Source organism: Rhinolophus ferrumequinum, chromosome 7 (genome assembly GCF_004115265.2).
Source record: "Rhinolophus ferrumequinum isolate MPI-CBG mRhiFer1 chromosome 7, mRhiFer1_v1.p, whole genome shotgun sequence".
NCBI lineage: Eukaryota > Metazoa > Chordata > Mammalia > Chiroptera > Rhinolophidae > Rhinolophus > Rhinolophus ferrumequinum.
The window spans coordinates 35,447,756-35,472,070 of NC_046290.1; the positions used below are offsets into that span (position 1 = coordinate 35,447,756).

At 39.5% G+C, this 24,315-nt stretch overlaps 1 long non-coding RNA gene across 1 annotated transcript; it reads right to left on the bottom strand.

Moving 5' to 3' along the window:
- Positions 1-6,147: 6,147 nt before the first annotated feature.
- Positions 6,148-11,086, bottom strand: LOC117025017 (uncharacterized). The gene is made up of 3 exons (XR_004423545.1): positions 10,959-11,086; positions 9,894-9,993; positions 6,148-8,226 (listed from the first exon to the last, which is right to left on the bottom strand). It is a non-coding gene; the product is annotated as an uncharacterized LOC117025017 (long non-coding RNA).
- Positions 11,087-24,315: the final 13,229 nt, after the last annotated feature.

A 24,315-nucleotide genomic window follows, 5' to 3' on the forward strand; every position in this document is an offset into this window, starting at 1 on the left:
TTAATTTATTCAATGAAAAGGTAGGCATATATTAATTGTATAACTAAAATTTAATAAAGAGTTATATTTAAGTACGTTTAAATAGAGACCATGTAACTGAATTCACAACAGTTCTCTTTTTTTATATTATGTAATTTCTCGATCAACAGGTAGTAAAAAAGACATATGCTAATCCGTGAAAATTGTTGAGGCACAATGGGCCTTATAATCACGTAACTGGTGACCTCTGTCCTTAGCCACACGCCTCTTTGTGTAATTAATGGCTATGCTGGTGAGGTTGGTAAAGCAATCTGGCATTTTGCGAATCTGTAAATCCTGGACGCATGAGGTCCATGACTAAGCTGGTATGTTACACTAAGGTGAGCATTAAGTAGGAAAGTGTCATATGGACCTGCTGTTGCCACAAAAGTTAATGTAAGAAAGATAATATAGCACAGGCTCTTACCATGAAAGCTGCCTTTACTTACACATCCAACTATAAAATGGACCCCATGCAAAGATTGAACAACCAAAAAAAAAAAATTACATATTTCTTGTGTCTTTGTCACATATGATTTCCTCTTTGAAGATTAGGCAACTTGGTGTGGGATAGGCACCCTGGCTGTTTTTATTACCACTGAAAACCCAGAGCTTATCTTTTTTTCCCCTTAGCTTCTCTGAGTTTTGCTTAAAAAAAAAAAAATTGCCCAAACCTATTCAGACCTAGCTGTCCTTCTGGTAGGATTTCCTACAAATACAGACTGAAGAACCTTTAAATTCAAATCATTTTTAGCTACTAATGACCCTGTGGTGAAGAGGCCCAAGGAAAGGGATCGGGAGATGCACAGCCTTAAACAACCAGACACCAACTGTGAGATAGTCGTGCACAAGCCTAACCATACAAACTGCTGATAACTGGGTTCAGCCTCCGTCAGACCAACAAATTTTCAGACCACCATGAATGCACCTTTGCCAGGAGTGATAAAGGGACACAGCCAATGTGTATCTTTAAAATGGGAAATGTCTTTAAAATGGGGAGGTCAAATTCTTCCACCCCCACAAATCCATATATACATCTGGAATTAGCCAGAAGAAAGGAGTTCTGCAATGCCAAGCTAAAGTATCCAGGTATAATTTGCAATGATCTATGAGCTCCTTTCTAGGGTACCAAGAGATGTCGGTAGCATGCAAAGTCTACCCTGTCTGACAAGGCCTGGTGGAGAACCGCTTCCCATTTTGAATCAAACCATCTAAAAACAACAAAACAAAACAAAACATATCTATCACAATGTCAATGGGGAAGTCAAAACATTCTGAATATCAGAGCCTGTCAGTGAGACTTAGAACCATGTTGCTAAGCAACATCCCAACACACAGGATTTAGAGAAGACAGTTCTTATTCAAAAGAAATAAACATGTTTAGATGTCATGAGAGGAATTTTCCAGATGCTGCTGCAGAAGATAAGGTCCCATCACTTAAAAAAAAAAGAAAAAACATTTCCAGGTACGTAAACTTTTTCATACAGATTTAAGCACTTTATTCAATTTGCAAATGAAGCAAAAGTCATTTTTCAGACATTGGCTGAAAAAACAGACTCCAGAACCTTGTGGGAACATGAAAATGTGGGAGCTCTTTTTTTATGGAAGATGCATTAACTTTAGAAATGCCAACCAAGCAAAACCCTTAGCTGTTTCCCCCCCCCCCAATTCTTCATAATAAGAACCATTGTGTCCTTTGTCTACTCAAAGTTTAATGAGTTTTAATATTATCCCTCCAAGCAAAGGAGCGTCTTGTATCCACAGAAACATCCTTATTAATCTGAACAAAAGTATCTCTTTTAGTGTCCCCCACTAGATAAAGTCTTGGTTTAAAGGTTGTAATGAAATGTTGTATTGTATAGGGAGTTGAACCTTGAGTTCTCATCCTTTCCATATTGCTTAGTTGTTCTCAGCCATGCATTAAGATTTCCACCTGATGTCAAATGGGTTGGCACTTTTGGCAGATATGGCTAAGTATAAACTGGGAGTGACAATTAGGTCCAGAATTGCATTAAGAGCATATGTCATCACACAAGTTAGAGACTAAGCATCACAGGAGCTTATTGCTGCAAAGGTCCTTACAAATCTACTTAATTTTTCCATTTGACAGAGGAGGAAACAAATTATAACAATAACTACCATCAAGGGAGCATTTTGCTTTAATGCATTCTTTCATTGAATTCTCAATGCTACCTTGTGAGAATACTTATATCAGTATCTGAGTATATAAGATATTATCATTATGCCGTTTAAAGATGAGGATATTGAGGCTGGAAAAGATTAAGGACTTCCTTTAGATCTCCATTCAAATGCCACCTTATCTTTGAGGTGTCACCTTTATAAAACAGTAACTCCTCCCAGTACTCCCTCTCCCCCTCATCTTGCTTTATTTTTCTCCCTGCCTCTTATTTCCATTACACATCATATATTTACATTTTTGTTGTCTATATGACACTTCTAGCATATAAACTTCATGGGGAAAGGGCATTGCTTTGTTCTCTGCTATCTTCCCAGCACGGAGCGTACCTGGAACATCGTTGGTGCCCAACAGATATTTGATGAATAAAGAAATTGTTTTTAAAAACCCGCCCAAATCTACAAAGCTAGTTTTGGAGGACCTAGTATTTGGACGCAGGACTGTAACTCTCAAGCGCACACTGATAACCATTTTGCTATTACTTGTGCTCACGTCATTTTTTCTTTCTAAAGAATTGGCTGACAAAAAAAAAAAGAACAAGATATTTTACATCAAGATATTTTGATATTTTGCAGGAATTCCAGGCCACCCTTAATTTTCGTGGTTACCTTCCTTGCTGTGACTCTGCTATGAGGATGCTTATTTGGAGGACACGTGCGAGGAAGCCTAGACGAGGCTCTATGCTCTTCTAACTGCTCATGAAATCTCTCTACATCTCACTGCATCAACAATGAGCTTTCTTTCTGTTCCAGCTCTAACTCTCTTATTCTAAATTCTTAGAACAGATATTCAGAATATGCCAAAGAATTCCCAGTGACTCCAAATGATGGTAGACTCTTCCCAACCAAATTAATTTTCATTGAATTAAATTTTAAAATAATTACGTATATTATATCCCACATTCTGCCTTCCCAACCCCCTGCCAAAAAGAAAAAAAGAAAAACAAACAAAAAAACCTCTTAATAGAAAAGTCTGGAAGAAAATACACAAAAATATTAACAGAGGTGGTCTTTGAGACCAGAGATGATTTTCTTCTTTTTATTCTTCTGTATTTATCATATTACTTTTATAATGGGAAAATACACTTTATTTTAAAAATAAATCTAAAAACAAAATAAAGACATATCCTATATAACTTTTAGGAAAAAAAGAGTTTTGTCAAGAAAGCAACATGATAGGCACTATATTATTCCTCAAAAAAAAAAAAAGAGTATCAGTTTTTGTTTTATAAAGTTTAAAATCAGCAGGAGTCCAAGATAAAAGATTTTGCTAGATTTTATTTCACTTTAAGAATGGGTTAGATTTAATGATAAGAAGAAAGACTCAGCCACCTAGTGTGGCCCTTTATAACATTTACCTTTTCCATAGACACCCTATAACTGCTGGGTTTCACTCTCATTCAGCTGAGTATATTCACATAAGAGTCGACACTGATTAAACCTTAGGGTTTTGATCAGAGGGTGGACACATTTCTAACGAATATAGGGTGGAATTCTCCCCCTTTCCTTTCTCCTGTTATGGTGTACCCCTGACCCTCTCACTCTCCTGGTCCCTGGATTTTCTTCCCAATCTGATCATTTCTTCATCAACTAGTCCTCTCAGCCATGTCAACAGCTAATTTGATGGTGCCCATCCTCTCAGATTCAACCACAGCAGAACAATATGCCTGACAGGGAAGGGACAAAATGAAAGCACTCAGGCTCTTCTGCAGCACCAGTTATTGACTCCTAAGAGTCTTGGTGTCACCTAGTCTTCCAAAAGCAATAGGGCAGTAATTAGCTTGGCTTGGCCAGGCAGCCAACCCCCAATAAAAGGCAATAAAAATGGAAATAAATGGAAAGACAAAAAATAAAAAGGGTTTACAAGTAACATACCTTTAAACATTTTATTATCATTTAAAATGAGAAGGTTTAGACTTTTAATTACATAATAGCCCAAGAAGCTACTTGTCTGGACAGAAAGCATACCAACTTCAAGCACCAGAGCGAGAGTGCCTAGGAGCAACTTGGGCACGGCAAGGTGCAAATTATAAAATTTTTTATGGACAGTAATAATGTCTAAAATTCTCTGATCTTTCTCATGAATCTGCTTCCAGAGAGTAGTAAGTGTTCTGCTGTCCCAGAAAGTGAACACGAACGATAGCCTAGGAACCTCACAGACAAATAGCAGACAGTTCTTTGTCTTCATTGAAAAGAAGAATATTTATTTCTGGATTTTAGTACCCACTTCACAAACACCCTTGTTACATTTTCAGTAAATATATATACATATTTTTTCAGTATATATGTATTTTTATATATGTGTAAGTACACACATACGCACACACACACACACACATAAATAAACCAATCACAAAGCCAAATATAAACGTCATGTCAGTTTAGCATCAATGCTGGATTTCAACTTAGTCAGATTTTTTTTTCCCCATGGTCATCTTGACTTGCATTGTTTTGATGTAGAGCTGAACAAGCCTTAGATGTTTCAAACTAGAAATGATAAAGTGGGAGTCTTGTCTCTCCACCACTGTGTGGTGCATCTCCAAACCTGTTTTCTCCTCAGCAAAAAATGTTACCATTGTTATTGAGCATTGTGGTCCTGGTGGCATATGTCCTGGTGGTCACATTTAAGCAGGTGCTGCTACTGCAGTATCTTGAGTGGAGCAGGACCAGTGACTTGTGCTGAGACCTTAATGCCAAGCCAAAGGGAAATGAGAGAGAACCAAGAAAGGAAGACCCAAAGCTAAGGGAACGTGGCCAGGTAAGAAGTGAACCCCTAATGGAGGTGCCCAGCAGTACGAATTACAATGTGCAAAAGGATAAGGTAACCTCAGGCTCAGTGTAGACCAGTATGTATGGTGTTCTCAGCTGCTGAGTAGACACAGCACCTGGAGACCCCAGACAGCAAGTATCAGCATACTAATTCTAGGATATCCTGGTTCAAAGTAGGATCCAGCCCAGTTCGCAGGCCATACTTCAAACCTAGTTCTCAAAGGAGAAAATGAAAGGCTAAGGAGAAAGTCCATAGCTCTAACATCAGTGCTCAGGCCCGCCGCCATCTTAGGGGCAGGGAGAGCCAGGAAGGCAGGAGGAACCAGAGCTGCTAACATGCTAATACCCTCCAAGATTTGACCAAGATTGGCCCAAGATCCAAACCTCAGGGTGGAAGGTCGTTGATATTATATCAGAGCTGGGGCCTGGGTGGAGGAGGGTGGGAAAGGGTGAGCGGAGGACTGAAGAAATCAGGGACTGAATTGAGATGCATAGAAATTCATCAGAGAAGGTCTTCAGCACTCTGGCATGAATTGAAAGGCCCCACTGGAAAAGAAAACGTATTGAAATAACTATGCTCGTTATTCAAATTTGACATCTACCCTAGCCTGAGAATTGGTAGGAAACTGCTTTGGGAACACGGGTCTGGGTACCATCTCCTTAGATCAAGAAGATTAGGGGCAAGGGCAACTATCTTACAGGTTCTATGTGGAGCCCCCCTCCGAAGCCAGGAGAGAATAATACTCAAGACTAAAAATTTTAACAAGCTACCTTTTTGACAGTTTTGAGCAAATCCAGTGGTTACATCTGCTCTTGGCCAGGAGTTTCCTAATCAGCTTCTGAATAAATGCTTAATTAGCATGATTTTTACTCCATCTGGGTCTGTGGCTAAAAGGTTAATGATATTTTCTTTTACAACATGAGGGGAATTTGGTGCCTTGGAAACAGATTGTCTAACCCAGACCATTGGCCAGTGGTTTTCAACTCAAGCTGCACATAGAATCATCTGGAAAGTTTTTTTTAAATACCAGTACCAGGGCTCCACCCTTGGAGAATCTGACTTGGTTTGTCTGAGCTAGGCAATATGCCAGGGAATGTTTTAAAAGCTCCACAGGTGATCCTTCCATCCAGCAGCGCTTCTCAAACTCTAATGTGTATATTAATCCCTTGGGATCTTGCAAAACACGTAGATCCTGATCCAGTAGGTCTGGGCTGGAGCCTCAGATTCTGTATTTTTAACTAACTTCCAGATGATGCCCAAGCTGTTTTTCTGCAGGGCACACATTGAGGTATTAGACAATGGGGGGCGGGTCAGGAAAGAGGGTTCCACACTCTTTTCCTCCCAGGGATATCATCAGCAGGTGAGTCCTCCCTGACCAGGGAAGACCCCACTCCCACCTTCAGGTCTGTGGCTCTTCCTTAACCATTTGTTAGGTTGAGCAGATGCTTTCAGAGCTCAAAATGACCTTCTGAGTTAGCTATAAAAATGAGCAATCATCCCAATCAATCAGGGCAACACTAATGGGAATGCAAGGGTGAGCAAATAAGAGTCAAGCAGTGAACTTTAAAAGAATGACTCTGCCTTTGTTTCGCTTTGGCTCTGTGCTTGTGGGGAAACTCCGTAGCAGAAGCTTGTGTGGCCCTAGCTTAGTCAGATGGCGAGCCCAGGCTGTGCCAAGGAACGCTGAAGGAGGGCTCTGTTTATGCAGAGTGGCTCAGGAAGACTCACCGCCCCGTCCACAGACCCCTGCAGACCTGAGCCTTGGTCACTTCAAGATGGGACTTTCTGAGGTCCTCATGCAGTGACTGCCACTCTCTCTGCCTTCACCTTCCTGACATACTGCTCTCCTGGTCTCCCTTCCCTGATCAACACGAACTCCACACTCTGTGTGACCTCCAGATCCGTGGGATTCTTCAGCTTATCTCCCATGACATTCTTCTTTTCTCTCCTCCCAAGCTCACGGGCCATCTCCTCACCAGGGCTCTCAGCATGTCACCTCCCTACACAGCATAATCTCCCTTTCCCATTCCCAAACACTGAAGTTCTGGCACACTTCAAGGCTCAGCTCCAGTCCTGTCTTCCTTGTCAAGGCTTCCCTCACCCACCTGCCCCAGGCCTTCCTTATAGAGCATTCCCTGCTGTCCGTGGTTTTACATGCCCTGTTGCTCCCTACTTGTCATCCTTGCACATCATCTCTAACCACATCATGAACTTCTGGCTGGCAGTACTGTGCCTACACGTTCTTGTACTTCCTGTACCCGATACAGTTCTTTGTAAATAATAGATGCTCGGTGAGATTGGTCATGCGTTTACCACAGAGCTCACAACAGTTGATGAAGCTGAGATTCCCAGAGGCAAGATTCTCAGGAGTTTCCATGCACAGACAAGACTTCCCACCACTAAGAAAAGCATCCATCATCTCAATGCCTGGGATCCCTCTCTAACCCGGAGCTATTTGCCATTGTGTGGCACCCATCAGTTCCTGTTTTGGACTTCCTCAAAGCCCTATGCTTTATTCTCCAACAGCCCTCCTGTCCAGGCCAACCCTCATGCTAGAATGTGCATCCAATTCAATAACCTACTCTTCAGACCTACTTTTCACTCCTTGTAAGGAATTCAAAGGTCTGTGCAGGATCAGTTCCTGCAAAGAGAAAAACAATAGGGTGTGGTCAGGAGAAAAGTACAGACCCAGCCAAACAAATGTCTCCTGGAAAAACTACTCATCCAGGTAGAACAAACAGGTATGGCCACTCCACCAGCTCTGAGCAGAACTCTGTACCAGTGCAAGGCTCCACATATACATGTAGGAACGCCATCCGATGCCATCTATTTGAAAACTACTATCAAACTTTCCTACAGGGGGGATACTTGTCCAAGAAAATAAACAAAAGCAGAAGAGACTATGGATGTGATCATTAGAATGCACCATGGGATTGCTCGGGAAGCAGAACCTTGCAGAGGGGTCCAAGGAATGTCCTACGGTACGGGCAGCCCTTGACAAACAACACAAGAGAGATGAACTGCATTTGCTACACATTTCTGATTCTCCCCCAGGGCTCCTTGCACAAAGTCCCCACTCCTTTCTCCTGTAGGACACTTGGCCAAAAATGCTGCCCTTGGCTTCACACATGACCTGCTTTAGCCAGGTTCTGTGTTGGCCTGGGGCACCAAGGCTGTTCTGAATCCTCCCCCACTGCCTTCAGGCTCCTCTTGCTTCATACTTCTCCCAGGTCCCAGGCCTCCTGCATTACAGAGAAGGAAGAGAGTTAAATTCAGTCAAGTTTAAGGAGGGAGGAGAAGACTTTGCAATTAAATTGCTAATTAAGGAAGTACCAACCTGAAGAGGCTAATTTGCACTGACCTACTTAAAATATCTAGCAGCAGATCAGGCAGGAATTGAGGTACAGCCCTTTTATGTATCAGCCAACTGGCTTTCTTTCAGAGCAGCAGCTATCAATAATTCCATGCTGAGGACCATATGATAGGAAATCAACCACTGGCCCCTGGAATGCCGGCATTCCCCACTGCTCTGTTTTCCCAGTTGTCAGCTCTGTTTATAAATTGTCCATTTATAGCAAATCCAGCACCTGCTATGAACACCTCATCCTGCCAAGTGTCGGGGTGCATCTCAGAAAGAGCCACTGTAGACTTTTTCAGTTCCTTTTAACCTTTTCCCAACCCTGGAGCTTTAAAATTTGCATAGGAATTCTGAGGGAGGACATATTCTGTACAGAAAAGGCTAGATAGTCTATTAAAAGGTAGCATTTTGCTCCACTAAAAAAGAAAAAAAGAGAGAATCATCACTCTCTTGGGAGACTCAATGCTCTCTTTCTGAACAAGTCTGACATTTAAAATAACACCTAAAATATTCAGCAGGGTAAAAAGGCTCTGAAGAAAAGTTAAAGGAGGCTTTCTTTTTCACTCTATTATATAGCTTTTTAGCTCACTGTCAATACTGCCACTTAGCAGATAATTCTGCCTGCTCCCCAAAACCAATATGTAAAATATATTTAAAGACCTTCTCAGTGCTGGAAACCTAATATATGACCTAGATTTGGTTTGGTTTTTTTTTTTTTTCTTTCTTACCAAATGTTCATTTGCAAAGTGCCTAGAATTAATTCTCAAAGTTCCGCCCCTCCCCTAAATTGCAATATACTTCCATCCGTTTTGTTCTTTGCAAAACAAAATAAAATCAATGACAAGCAAAGAATATTCACAGGGTGTAGGTTCATGGTTTCTAGAGGGTTGTGAAGGTCAAACCAGATGCTATGATGGACAGAAATTTGCAGGTAACCTTGGGGAGGCGGGGCAACCCATTGATGCTTCTTCAGTTTACACCTTCCCACAATAATCCTTCTCAAGTATAAGATTGTCACCCTTTTTAAAGCTATCAAGGAAACCCTGATGAAGATTATTAAGACCATGGGGCAGAGGCAGCTGGGCTGAGGGGGCTGCATTCCTGATCCCCAGCTCTGCATTCAGCCAAGTGACCGACCCCATTTTTTTATGGGAGGACTCAAGGGCTTAATAGCTCTTAAAAAAAAAAAAAAAAAAAAGTTGAGATATCTGGATATAAAAGACAACCCATGCAAGGTTGTTATTAATATTAGTGGGCCAGCAAAGTTAGGTGGTCATGAGATCAGGAAAAATAGAAGCGATTTAACAAATAGAATTAGAGAGCATGAAATTGAACACCCCTGAAATTTACAAAGCTTGCTCTAGGCAATGTGTTTTCCTTTTCATGGGCCAGGGTCCTCAGCATTCCAGTCTGGGACAGTTTGTAGCTTTTTGTTGCAGTTTATATAGGTTAAACTAATCTTAGATTACACAGGCGTCCATTATTTCTTTCCAAAATGGAATTGTGCTTAACCAGTTACATGCTACTCCAATGCAAATCATTCTTGCTTACTGTTTGGTCATTCGATGGCCATCTGTTCACCAACCTGGATTCTTTCACTCATCACAGAAGTCAGGCTCCATTACTTGAGATGATCTCTGAGATGCCCCTGCTGAAGAAAGGAATGTGCAAATTAGGAGACTCCAAATCAGTTTGAAAACTCAATGACTCCTTCCCATAAATCTGTGTCCTTAACATTAAAAATCATTTGGAGGTGCTGAAATGAAAAGAGAAGTGATAGCTACAGAAAACAGCAGCCCTACTCTTTTCGAGGCATGGATTAGTAGTGGAGAGGGGCTATGCAGATCTAAATCCATATTCTGCTACCAAAAATAGAAAAGAGGAAATCTTTGAAGCCAAAGAAGACTTCATGGGCAGGAAGCAATGCTCAAGTGGCAGTTTTGTGCTGCCTTTTTTTCTCCCCCGTGGCTTTCACATTCATCCTGTTAAAAAGATAGCTTTCAAAGACTTCCCTTCAACCGAGAGACTCGTAGGCCCTCACAGCCGATCCTTTCCATAGCAGCTCGGGGGCCTGGCACTAAACATCGCTTCCACATAGCCCTTGGGTTTGGTGTTATTTTCCCCCCATGGATCATTTCAATCTTTTTAAGGCTAAACAGTGAACTCTTCATACACCATGTTACACAGACAGGCCTCAGTAGGAAATGGTTGGCTGAGCAAACATTTGTTTCCTGTTTTGCTTTTGATAATTTTACATTTCAACTCAACCTAGTTTTCATCCTTTTAATTTTTTTTATCGTCATGAAAATCAATGCACCAAACAAGTGAAGTTTATTTTCTTTCAGGTGCTTTGAATGACACCAGAAAAACGTACATTTGAATCTATCATATAAAAATTATTCAAGTTAGAAGAGGTTCTTTGGAAACAAGAGGGTGAGGGATCTTTGGAATGGCCTATGAGACAGCTGGAGAGGCACAGAGGGTGAGAGACTGACTAAAAGAAGATCAGGTTGATGCATGGTGACGAGGCAGCTTAAAGGCCCAAGAATGGAAAATAGGATATGGAGGAGAATGTAGATTAGGAAGACAGCAGAGTCTTTGCTAGTCATACAGCACCTTTTGCAATTTAGGGAAAGGCACCCCTTCTCTTGAGCACGCAATATCCTGCTCATCGCCAGATTTCAGCCCTCACTCTTCTCTGTGGCTGGGTGCCCTTCTGCAGGGCACAGCCTGCACCATACCATACGTGGGGTTTGGGGGAAAATGTGGGTAAGAGATTGAAAGGCCCAAAAGGGGAACTTTAAAAGAACTGACAAAAAAAAAAAAGGCAGTCAGTCACAAATACTTCTGGTAGCATACAGGAAATCCTGTTTTGAGTCATACAACTTTGCTGGCAAGTGGGGGTGGGGAGAGAATGATTGGCAAAATTTATTTCTCCAAGCTAGTTAAATCAAAACACCCCAGTGGAAGATTTTATCTTTTTTCATGTTTCATGTGATGCATGTATTGTTCATTTTAAGAGAGCTTTATGTTCATAACTCCTAATGAATAACTTCCAGGATTAATACAATTTATATTTATTTGTCAGGGTCACAATTGGTGCCTACACGCAAATTGCTGTGACTGGTTATAATCTGAGCACAGCCCTCAGCCAAGACATGAGTACATTTGAACTTCATAGGATGAACAGTTGGGGATTCCTTACTGCCATTATCCCCAAATTCTTGAATGTTGTATTGAAACAACTGGGTAAACTTCAACCTGAAGAAAATATAATAACCTCCACCATTCAGACATATTGCTTTTTTAAGGTCATGGCCTTAATTTATGTTATAATCCCTTATCAATCTGCCCAAGCTAGGCCTATAAATTGCACCATGGTTAGCAAAATTGAAGTGGGCAAAAATCAAAATCTCATAGAAAATAGTCAAGAAAAGAAAGAAAGAGTAAAACATGACATCACCTACCTACTATTACTACCACAATACCTATTATTGCGAAACAATCAATATGTAACAAATGCACCACTCTGGTGGAGAACGTTGATAGCCACAGAGACTGTGGTAGGGGGTGGCGAGCAGGAAGTAGATGGGAACTCTGTACTTTCTGCTCAGTTCTGCTATGAACCTAAAACTGCTCTAAAAAATGATAAAGTCTATTAATAACACACATACACAATCAATAAAATTTCTATCACAGATACAAGAAACAGATTGGTCGTTGCCAGAGGGTAAGGGCAAAATGAGTAAAGGTGCTCACATGGTACAAACTTCTAGTTACAAGATAAATAAGTTCTGGGGATGTAACGTACAGCCTGGTGACTAAAGTTAACAATACTGTATTGTATATTTGAAAGTTGCTAAAGAGTGTACATCGCACAAGTTCTCATCACAAGAAAAAGAAATGTAACTGTGTAGTGATGGATGTTAACTAAACTTGTTGCGGTGATCCTTTTGCAATATAGACATATATCAAATCATCATGTTGTATACCTAAAACTAATACAATGTTATATGTCAATAAAACTGGGGAGGGGAGAAAATAAATAAATAAAAGTTCTAAATGGCTTCTCTTCTAAAACAAATCAAACTCATGGACATTAGAACCAGACCTGGTAGGAGCCTTTCAGAAAACTGTGTTGCCATTTTACCCACTGAGACAGATTCTCTAACACATTTATGGAATGCAGGCTGTATATATTTTTCATATTTTAATACTATCTTCAAATATATCTTTTGCATTTAATGTTCACTATTGCTTCATTTGTTATGTTTGAGCAAAATTCTTGATCGAGTAACCAGCAATGTGGGCTTCTCACTAATTACAGCCATGCTTAATTCAGGCAGGTATTTCTGAGCCTTCCATTCTTATGTGGAGAAAGTGTCATGGACACAGATCACCTTTCTCCACATTTTTCCAGGGAACAGCCTTTTTATCTATGGAGTGGGGAGAAATAATTATACTGTATTCTGTTTAAGGAAACAGAAAACTATTTAATTTGAAAGAAAATTTTAAGTTTTGGCATGCAAATACTAAAACTATTATTTTAGGTCAAAATCTCCCTTGGCAAAACTAAAAGTGATGAAATATTAGTTATGTGTAAGTACTTTTTGTTGCATTTTAAATTGCAAGTTCTCTAGTAGTGACTGAATAAAAAACTCCACCATAGCTTTGCCCTTCCTATAATTATTTTAAATCTTTAGATAGATTTAACACATTTTTTTCACAGTAATCAAATCAGTACAGTAATGTTTTTCCAATCAAGATGGCGGAGTAGGTAAATGCTGTGCTCATCTCCTGTCAGGACCACATCAATTACAACTAAACTACAAAACAACTATCATTGAGAATTATATAAATCTAGCTAAACTGAAGCCCTACAACTATGGACATACAGAAGCAGTACCCTCGAGACTGGTAGGAGGGGCAGAGACAGAGAACATGCTGGTCCCACACCCACTTGTGACCATTAAAATCAGAAGGGATATTTCCACTGCCAAGGTACCCCCAGAGGAGCAAGGGGTCCCAGCCCCATATTCTAGTGCCAGGGAGAGAAGTCTTCATAACTCATGGTTGTGAAAACCAGCGGAGATTGTGAATGAGTGAGACAAAGGGCAGCTGGAGTCCCAGGTTCTCCTCTTAAAGTGACTGCACACAGACGTACTCACTGATGTATTCACTTACGCTGAGTTCCAGCACTGGGGCAGCAGCTTGAAAGGTGCCAGGGACACACAGGGATAAACTGAATTGTCTGGCTCCAGGTTGAGGCCTGGAGGGGCAGCTTTCTCCAGGATGGAGGAGCTGGCAAAAGTCATTATTAATTTGTTGAGCTCTCCCACTTCCTTGCATGCAGACACAAGCAGACATCGTATCTGAGTCTCCATCAAACTGAGTCTCTATCAAACTATCACCTTCCATCAGTCCCACCCTAGTGATTCCTTGAGACCACACCCCACCCAATTTTGGGGCACACCCAAGCCACTTCTAGTGGTTTTTCCATGCAAAAAAAACCTGTCTTAGCTCATGCTTTTATAAAATCTCTCAAAGGTTCACAAAACCCAAACAAGCAGCTTCTGGCTTCAGTGTGTCCTGTACATATGGCTGAGCAGCCCTAAGTTCCGCACTAGCAACAGCCAGCCTCGGTCCACAGATTGGCCTTTTGAAGCACCTCTAAGCCCAGTGTGGGTGGTGGCCATATGTGGATTGCTTTGTGGCTCATACCAGGTGGCTCCAGGCAGAACACAGTCTGCAGTTAAACTTCACCTGCAGCAGGTTACCTCCCAAAAGGCCGCAAGGCTGACACACCTGGTGGCCAGCTTCCAACCAAGCCAGAGCATCACCCAGCCACCTCCAAGGATGACACACCCAAAGGGTAGACTAGGCAGGCACCAGAGCCCTGCTAAAGTAAACCCTGCTCTGTAGGGTCAGCCCTTGAACCACAGCTTCTCTATTGTAGTCATGGTCACTTCTTACAACCAATCAGCCTGAGGGTCAATTCCTCCTACTGACATGCAAACAGCTACCAAAGCTCAACTACAACAGGAGGGCACACAAAATCCATATAAGGGACACACCTGGAGCACCCAGCTCTGGTGACCAGGGAGACTGCACCACTGGATCCCACAGGACACCTAGTACATAAGGACTGGGAGACATAGCAGGCCTATCTATTACATGGAAACAAACACAGGGAGGCAGCCAAAATGGGGAGACAAAGAAACATATCCCAAATAAAAGAAAAGAACAAAGCTCCAGAAAAAGAACTAAATAAAAGACACCAAGTTCCAAACACTAGTTCTTAGAATGCTCAATGATTGATCTCAGGGAGAACTTCAACAAACAGATAGAAAACATAAAAGTGGAGAGAGAAAACATAAATAAGAACCAGTTAGAAATAAAGACTATAATAATGGAAATGAAGAATACATTAGAGGGAATCAACAGTAGATTAGATGAAGCAGAGGACTGAATCAGCAATTAAGAATACACAGTAGCAGAAAACACCCAATCAGAACAGAAAAAAAAAAAAAATCCAAAAAATTGTGGAGAGTTGAAGGGACCTTCAACATCAAGTGTACCAACATTTGCATCATAGGGGTACCAGAAAGAGAAGAGACAGAGCAAGGAATTGAAAATCTATTTGAAGAAATAATGACAGAAAACTTCCTAACCGGGCAAAGGAAATAGATATACGAGCCCAGGAAGCATACAGAGTCCCAAACAAGATGAGCCCAAAGAGGCCCACACCAAGGCACATCATAATTCAAATGCCAAAGGTTAAAGGCAAAGAGAGAATCTTAAAAGCAGCAAGAGAAAAGCAGCTCCCATAACATTGTCAGCTGATTTCTCAACAGAAACTTTGCAGGCCAGAAGGGATTGGCAGGAAATATTCCAAATGATGAAAAGCAAGGACCTACAATCAAGATTACTCTACCCAGTAAAGCTGTCATTTAGAATTGAAAGACAGATAAAGAGCTTCCTAGATAAGAAAAAGCTGAAGGAGTTTATCACCATCAAACCAGTATTACAAGAAATGTTAGAGGGATTTCTTGAAGAAGATGAAGGAGGAGAAGAAGAAAAAAAAAAAAGAAGGAGAAAATAAAGCTCAAAAACATAAATAATAAAACAGCACTAACTACATATCTATCAACTATTACTTCAAATGTAAATGGATTAAATGCTTCAATCAAAACATAAAGTGACTGAATGGGTAAGAAATATGCTGCCTACAAGGATTCAGTTCAGATCAAAAGAAACACACAGACTGAAAGTAAAGGGATGGGAAAAAGATATTTCGTGGAAATGGAAACAAAGAAACAAACAAACAAAAATAGCGGAGATAGTAATACTGATACCAGACCAAATAGACTTTAAAACAAAGGCTATAACAAGAGACAAAGAAGGACCCAGTAATCCCACTTCTAGGTATTTATCTGAAGAAACCTAAAACACTACTTCGAGGGGACTTGTGCATCCATATATTCATTATAGTATTGTTTACAATGGGCAAGATGTGGAGGCAGCATAGGTGTTTGTCAATGGTTAATGGAAAAAGAGTAGGTGGTACATATATATACAATGGAATATTGTTCAGTCAGGGAATGGGTTTTTACCATCTGTGGTGGCATGGATGGAACTGAGGATATTGTGCTGAGTGAAATATGTCAGACAGAGAAAGACAAATGAAATGTGATTTTGCTTATATGTGTAACCTAAGGAACAAAATAAATTAAAAAATGAAACAGAAACAACCTCATATATTCAGAGAACATTTTGATGGTTGCCAGATGGGAGGGGGGTTGGAGTTGAGTGAGAAAGGGGAAAGGATGAAGAAGTAGAAATTGGCTGTTAACACAGTAGTCATGGGGATGTAGGGTGTAGCATAAGAAATATAGTCAGGATGGTGTCAGGTGGGTACCAGATTCATGGGAATGGTAGATGGGGACTTGGGGGGGCAGGGTAAAAAAGTTGAAGGAATTAAGAAGTGCATATTGGCAACTGAAATCTATGTAATTCTACTAACAATTGTCACCCCAATAAATTAAAAATAAATTAAAAAAAAAAAAAAAGAAGTGCATATTGGTAGTTACAAAATAGTCATGAGTATGTAAAGTATAGAGAATATAGCCAATAATATGGTAATAACTATGCATAGTGTCAGGTGGGTACTAGGCTCATCAGGAGGAGCATTTAAATATCTAATCACTATGCTGTACACCTGAAATTAATATAAAATAATATTGAATGTTAAAATAAATAGTTAGAAAAAAACAGTATAAAGACAGACATATAGGCCAGGAGAATAGAATGGGGAGCCCAGAGATAAACCTTTGCATACATGGTCAAATAATTTTGATAAGGGTGCCAAAACCACTCACTGGGGAAAGGACAGTCTTTTCAACAACTAGTGCTGGGCAAACTGGATATCCGCATGCAAAAGAATGATATTAAACCCATGCCTTTCACCACAAATAAATTAACTCAACATGGGTCAAAAACCTAAAATATAAAATTCTCAGAAGAAAATGTAGAGAAAAGCTTCATGGCATTGGACTTGGTAATTATTTCTTAGATATGACACGGTAGCATAAGCAACAAAAGAAAAAAATAGATAAATTAGACTTCATTGAAATTAAAAATTTTGTGTCTCAAATGACACTATCAACAGAGTGAAAAGACAATCCACAAAATGGGAGAAAATATTTCTAAATCATATATCCGATAACAGATTAATATGCAGATTATACAAAGAACTGCTATAACTCAACAACTACAATAACAACAATTAAAGTGGGCAAAAGACATGAACGTGTACATATTTCTCCAAAAAACATACACAAATGAGCAACAAGCACATGAAAAGATGTTCAAAATCACTAATTATTAGGGAAATATGAATCAAAAATAATGAGATCCCACTTCACATCCATCAGAATGGTTATTACTAAAAAAATCAAAAACAAAACAGTTTCTTAAACTGTGGTACATTTATACAATGGAGTATTACGCAGCCATAAAGAAGAAAGAAATCTTACCATTTGCAACAACATGGATGGACCTAGAGAACATTATGTTAAGTGAAATAAGTCAGACTGAGAAAGATAAGTACCATATGATCTCACTTATTTGCGGATTCTAAAGAAAAGAATAAGTGAATGAACTAATCAGAAACAGTTTGGGAGACAATGAGGAAAAACTGAGGGTTGTTAGATGGGTGGGAGGGGTGGGGGTGGGGGGGAGGGTGAGGGGATTGGAGGTCAGTCGGTGACCACAGGATGGCCACGGGGTTTGAAAATTAATCTGGGGAACGTAAACCAGAAGGTAAAGGGGTTGGGGGGTGGGGGATGAGGGTGAGGGGGATCAAATGTATGGTGATGGAAGGGGAGCTGACTCTGGGTGGTGAACACACAGTGTGATTTATGGACAATGTGATACAGAATTGCACACCTGAAATCTATGTAATTTTACTAACAATTGTCACCCCAATAAATTAAAAATAAATTAAAAAAAAAAAACAGAAAATAACAAGCATTGGTGAGGAAATGTAGAAATTGGAATCCTTGTGCATTGCTGGTAGGAATGCAAAATGGTGCAGCCACTGAGGAAGGTACTTACAAAAAAGTAAAATAGTGGTTACCACGGGTTGAAGAAAGGAGGAATGGAAAGTTGTTATTCAATGGGTATAGAATTTCAGTTTGGGATGATGAAAGCATTCTGGAAACAGGTAGTGGTGATGTTGTGTAATAATGTGAGTATACTTAATTTCATTGAATTGTACACTTAAAAAGGGTTAAAATGCTAATTTTTATGTTACATATATTTTATCACTGTAAATTTTTTTTTCAATAGGGAGGATAAACCAACTATGGCAAAATGTTAAAATTAAAATTGTTTTAAATCCAGTGGTAGGGTTACAGATGGTCTATTTTATTAGTTTCTGTACTTTTCTATGTATTTGAAATGTCTCAGCTTAATTTTGGTCAATTTATTATAAAATTTGAAGGAAAGCTTTTCTTAAAATTATTCTGACCCTGATTGTCAAGTAGAACGACAAGACAATAGGATAAGGTACTAAAGGCAGTCTCTGTATTTGATTAGCTTCCATCGATCTAAAACAGTGTTTAACAAATTGAATGTGCATACAAATTACTTAGAGATCTTATTAAAATGCATATTCTGATTCAGTTAGTGTGGGAGGGGCCGAAGCTTCTTCAATTCTAACAAACTCCTACTTGACCCCAATGCTGCTGGTCCACAGACACACTTTGAGTAGGATCTAAAGAATGATAGCATTCTACGTATATTATCTTCCATCTGAAAGTTTCTTTTTAATTATGTATTTCTAGATAGCAAAGAGCTGAAGCCGGACCTGACTACTCTTAAATGAAAAATTCATCATCTTATAATTTATCTGTCAAAGGCTACCTACCATAAAGCAAAATTACAAACAATTAAACCCTAATTATTGAGGATATTTCACAAAGACGACATCACTTTTAAAAATCCTAAATTGGAAACTTTGACTCAGCTGTCAAAATCCTTAACAAATGCATAGTTTGGAACATATTAATCCCTTTTCCCCCAAATGAGTTGTGAAATAGGAATTGCTATAGCACAAATTTCCATTGATGGCAAGTTACTTCACTTAATTATATAGTCCTTAAACAGTCTCTTTTTATTTTCTAAATTCCAGGATAATCCTAGGTTGGAAACTAATAGTTTCAACCTACTATAAAATGACTGATTAATTGCCTAAAATTGAAAAGCCCCTAGGAGCCTAGGAGAAGATTTCTTGCCAGAATTGTTTAGAATCTGTTATGTCTGGTAGGTCCCAAGGTGCCAATTTAATTAACTGAGTTAAAGCTTCAGGAAGTCTAGTGCTCCCAGAATTGAAACAAATGCGTCCATCCCATTGCCAAAGGGAGAGAAATCCTTTCCACCCCCCAGTTAACCACCAGCACACTGAAATGGTCTTCAGAGTCAAATGGTAGTATTATCTAAATGAGTATAGTTGATGAAGAGTAAGCAGATTTCAGGCATAATTTTCCCACTGCTGAGCTTATTTTTATTGCAGACACTTTATTGGGTCACACTTTGAGAACCACTGGAGTAGACTACAGCTTATATAACACTCACCACATGTAAACTGTGTTCTTTAGAGACAATGGCTCTGCAATTCTGTAGCGTGTGGTCACTGAGCAGATGGCCTACCAGGAAGAAGACTCTTGACTGAGGATCCAATGTTCTATGTTAAAATGCCATTTTCTTCTGAAAAATTGTGTTACTCTCCTTGTATGTTCTCACATGGCAGATGATAAGAACCATGAGTGAGTGTGGGGAGGGGAGAGCTGCCCCAGGAGGTCTGAGGGATGAGATTGGAAGGACACAGGATTCCCAATGACAGACTTGATGTAGTGACTGGGAGCCAGTGCCTGATCCCCACATTTGACAGGCAGGTGAAGACACCAGGAGCCACTGGAAGGGACAGAGACCTGGTATCTGGCATTCTAGATAGCCTCAAGCAAGAGGGAGCTCGCGCAAAGGTTGCTGGCATCTGTGAGCTGGGGATTTCCAATGAGGACACTGTATGTCAGAGGCCATGGGCCCCTCCTGTCCTTAAGGCTTAGTTGGCAGGACTTCTTGGTCAGCATCCTTCTAGATCCATTTCAGCACATACCTCCATGTTCCAGTCACATATGCACAATGCAGTTTCAAGAAAAGAACTAAATAGCGTCTCGTCTCCTTATACCCCCAAATTGGACCTCCAGATTTTGAATAAACATATCACGGTCTGGCTCCCAAAACTCATATTTATAGTGAAACCTTGCACTTCTTATTTTTGGTATGAATCACTTCTTTTTGATGTTGTACTTTTTAAACTCTTGTTGTTATTATTCAGAAGTGGCATCTTTCTTTCCATTGATTCTGCGGAGAGTTTGTTGCGGCTGTTTGAGTAACAAGAAGGAATATCTGGGATAAAGAGTATACAAGTCTTTTGTGTTGGGAAAAGAAAATACTTGCGGCACTGTGAAAAGGTTCTCCCACATACTCTACATAGTTTTATCTGTAAGCAATTTTTGTAGTATTAATATCTGTAAGTAATTCCACTTTACAGATGGAGAAATTGAATCACCCAGGGTTTAGAGATACGGTTATATCAGGGGACAAATAGAGATTTGAATATTCTCAGCCCATTATGTTTTCTCTTAGGTCAATAGTTCTGGGGGATTTCAGGACCCAGGCTCATGTCCCACCTACCTATTTATCACTGCCTCCCACTACACTCCCACAAAAAAACCCAGTCCAATTTTTTGTTATATTGTTGATAATATCTGGGATGTTAACGAGGAGAGTGAGAATGACAGCAAATATCAGTCAGCAACAAGAGAGGAAGTAAAAATTTACTAGAAAAGCTTTTCCCTGGTGGATTTTAGTTACAAAAATATGTTCCAAATATGCACTTTTTTAATATAAATATTGGGTATTGATTCACTAGCCCTTCCTTTTCTACCCAATAATCTGCAGATCCCACGTTTAATTAACACCAGGAAGCAGAATTCTTAACTTCTTTCAATTTGATTGTTGGGTCTATATTTGTATTATAGAAAGTGCTCTATAATTTAATACTTATTTTAAAATGTGCTACTTTGAATTGATCCATGAACCCAGTTGTCTTGTTTGCCCTGTCTTTGTTCTATAGAAGAGCTTCTGTTGGATTTTGACTTATAGTACTAAATGTACTCTGACAGAACCATAGCCCAAACCGCAATGTTCCTCACGCTTCATTCAATCAATGGTAGAAATGAAATTAAGATGCTTTCTGCACTGCAAAGAACATCCATACTGTGTGACACATTTAATTGGAACAGTGATGATTTCTACCATTGCTTATTTCTTCCTTTGTCATTGGACCCTCCATCTCTTGTCCAGGAATTTATCTCATTATGGATACTTGGATTTATCTCATTATGGATACTATGGATACTATGGATTATGGATAACTAATTATCACTTAATTAGAACATTGTGATAAAGAGGCCAGAGTTGCTGCTGCACATCTGTTGATGTCATTGGTTTCACTCAATTTGCCCCAGCCCAGCTCACCGCTTTGCATCACACTTTGCACAAGTTCACAAAGGAGACTCAGCAAGCAGAGTTGACTCAATAAAAGCCAACACTGCTTTTAAACAACTTCCAACATGCTTATTCTATTGATAGGAAAGCAAAGGTGTGATCTACAAAGAGTATGCAATTCTTATTGTGTCTTGAATTTGTATAGGGCATTTCTAACTGAGATCAAAGCACCACTGAATTTATCTTGATTTGTTTTAACAAATATTTATTCAGTACCTATAATGTTATGACATTGTGCTAGCCGCTCTGGAAAATATAAAAATGAATAAGGCCTTATCCCTGCCTTATTGAAGCCTAAAATAGAGACAGGAAGATAATATAATTATAATCTGTAAGTCATTGTTAAGCCTTATGTTGAAGATACTGTTCTAAGCACCGTATGTACATTATCTTATTTTCTCCCTATTTCAGTAGGTATTATTATCTCCATTTTACTAACAAAGGAACTGAAGCTCACAAAGAGTAAATGATTTATCAAAACATGCTAAGTGCCTAAGCTATGACTCAAAATCTTTCCTCTTTGATTCCAAAATTAACCATAATGCTACAAAGTATAAAGACTTAAAATGGTAAAACAAAAAAGATAAAATTATAGCTCAAGTGTTGTTTACACTTTCCTAGCCCATGGATACAAAAAGAAGTTACAGAAATATGACTAATGTTCAAATCCTATTTTTTTCTTCATCTGCACCCACAGAGCCTCTGGTTACCCTCTTTCCCCAGCCATTTTTAGGAATCCATAGAGGAGATTCAGTCTGAGATGTGTTCACACACCACTCTATCAGCTGCAGTCATTAGGAGGCGTCTACCTGAGGCGTAGGAACACAAAGAGTTAGAACGAGACCTTGAAGGACAGGTTGTCTTACCCTAGGTAGAATAGAGGAAATAGCCTCTCGACTGGTTACATCAGTGGTCTTGACAGGACACATACATAATACCACGGAAATAATTCCGCTGGAAATAATTCCAGTCTATACTTAGGTTTGGGGTACCTTCAGAGATGGTTACTCACATAACCATTCACAGAATTAACTTTGTCCCCCAAATCTCTCAGTCATTACTAATGTCATCTAAAAGGTCATGCCTTTAGAGCTCGAATCAAAAATAAGAAAAGCATACGCAAATGTGGAATTGAGAAAGTTGCTATGTTTTAGGAAACCAAGGAACTTTTCAGTTTGGTTTCTATGACAAAGACAATACCATATGTACACTACACATTTTCTTTCTGAGCACACAGAACAAATGCACTGATGAGCTTTCTTTGCAGACTGGTTGGGAACCAGTGGAATATGGGTAAAAGTAATTAAGCCATTTGTTACCTGGTCATTAAAAACGTCTCTCTCAATTCTCTAGCACTCTCTTTCCCCTTTGTGGTGACCTTGGAAACCACATGTCTAGATAAGACAGTCTGACTAAGAAAGGTTGTTGGATGGATCTTTGAGTTACAGCCTGGAGTTGAGCTACTGAGAAAAACCACCTGATCTGAGTAAGACTCTGTTGTGAGCGAGAAATAAATATTTGTCCTGTGAGGCCAATGAGATTTGAGGGTTTATATTACCAAGGCATTGCATAATCTCTCCTTCATGTACTTCCCTTTATCAAGTAATTAAAATTTTAATTGAATTCAAAAGGGCAGAATAGGCCCTTAGCATTTCACACTTGAAGTGTAATCAGCATTTAATTTGTTTAAATGCATGGCTAAATGAAGAGACATTATACAATTCCACATGTCATGTGTTTTTATTATTTTTCCCTCTAATATTTATGTCACTGAATTAGAAACAATATCCTAAAACGGTGGTTTTTAACCAGATGACTAGAACATCCAGTCAGAACAACCCAACCCTGGCTTTTCTTGAAATGGTGATGAATCAACATCACTGTACTTGAAAACCCACCACCAGAATCTATGTGCAATTCTGTCTTTTGCCACTGGGCATAAGGGAAAAAGAAAAGGCATGAGGCAAACAGAGAAAACTTGTACCCTATCTGCACTTTCTTATAACCAGTACCATATCCCCTTAGGAGCACTCAAAGGATTGGTGACTTCATTCTAGGACATTAGAGGAAGTGAAAATCTTAAGATGGTATTTAGTTTATTAGTGGAACAAGGGAAAGAGAAATTCCCATGGACAGCCAATAGCAAGTTTTAGCAGTGGAAAGTGAAACAGGTAGGTTTTGGGGAGGCAAAGGAAGGGCTCAAGCAGTAAGTCATCTGGTGATCAAGACATATCTCTCCCAGCCCTTTAACTAGTGACTCAGTGACCCAACAGGCCAAGGCAGCCATACCAGTGATTTGGACCTTTAAGATCTCCCTACAGTCTGTCCCCCAGCAGGATTTAGAATAGATAGAATGTTCCTTGTTCCATTGCAGTGGGGAATTGTGTCCTGGAACACTGAGTTGGAATTATATCCATTGTTTTTCCCAAAGCAATATTAAACATCTTAGTATATATAGTTCTATTGAACCCTCAGCCTTGTACTACATATTCAAGTTACAACAGGTTTTCTGTTACAAGGTTTTCTAAACTGTAGGTCTTCATGAATTGAATGATTAGGAAATCATGTTATTGTGTTGTAACGAGTATTATTTTTTTTAAAGGAAAGAAAATACAATAGAGAATAACAGAGTACATTGCCTGATGTAAGGGCAATGTGAATCTTTTGCTGCGTGTGTGTGTGTGTGTGTGTGTGTGTGTGTGTGGTCACATTCCAGTTCTAGATGTTAAATCAGGCCCATGCAGCAAAAATCAATTTATTGACAGTGAATTTGCCACAAACCAGTTACCAAAAATCAATTCCACAAATAATGTATTCACTGACTCATCAGTTCGTTGCC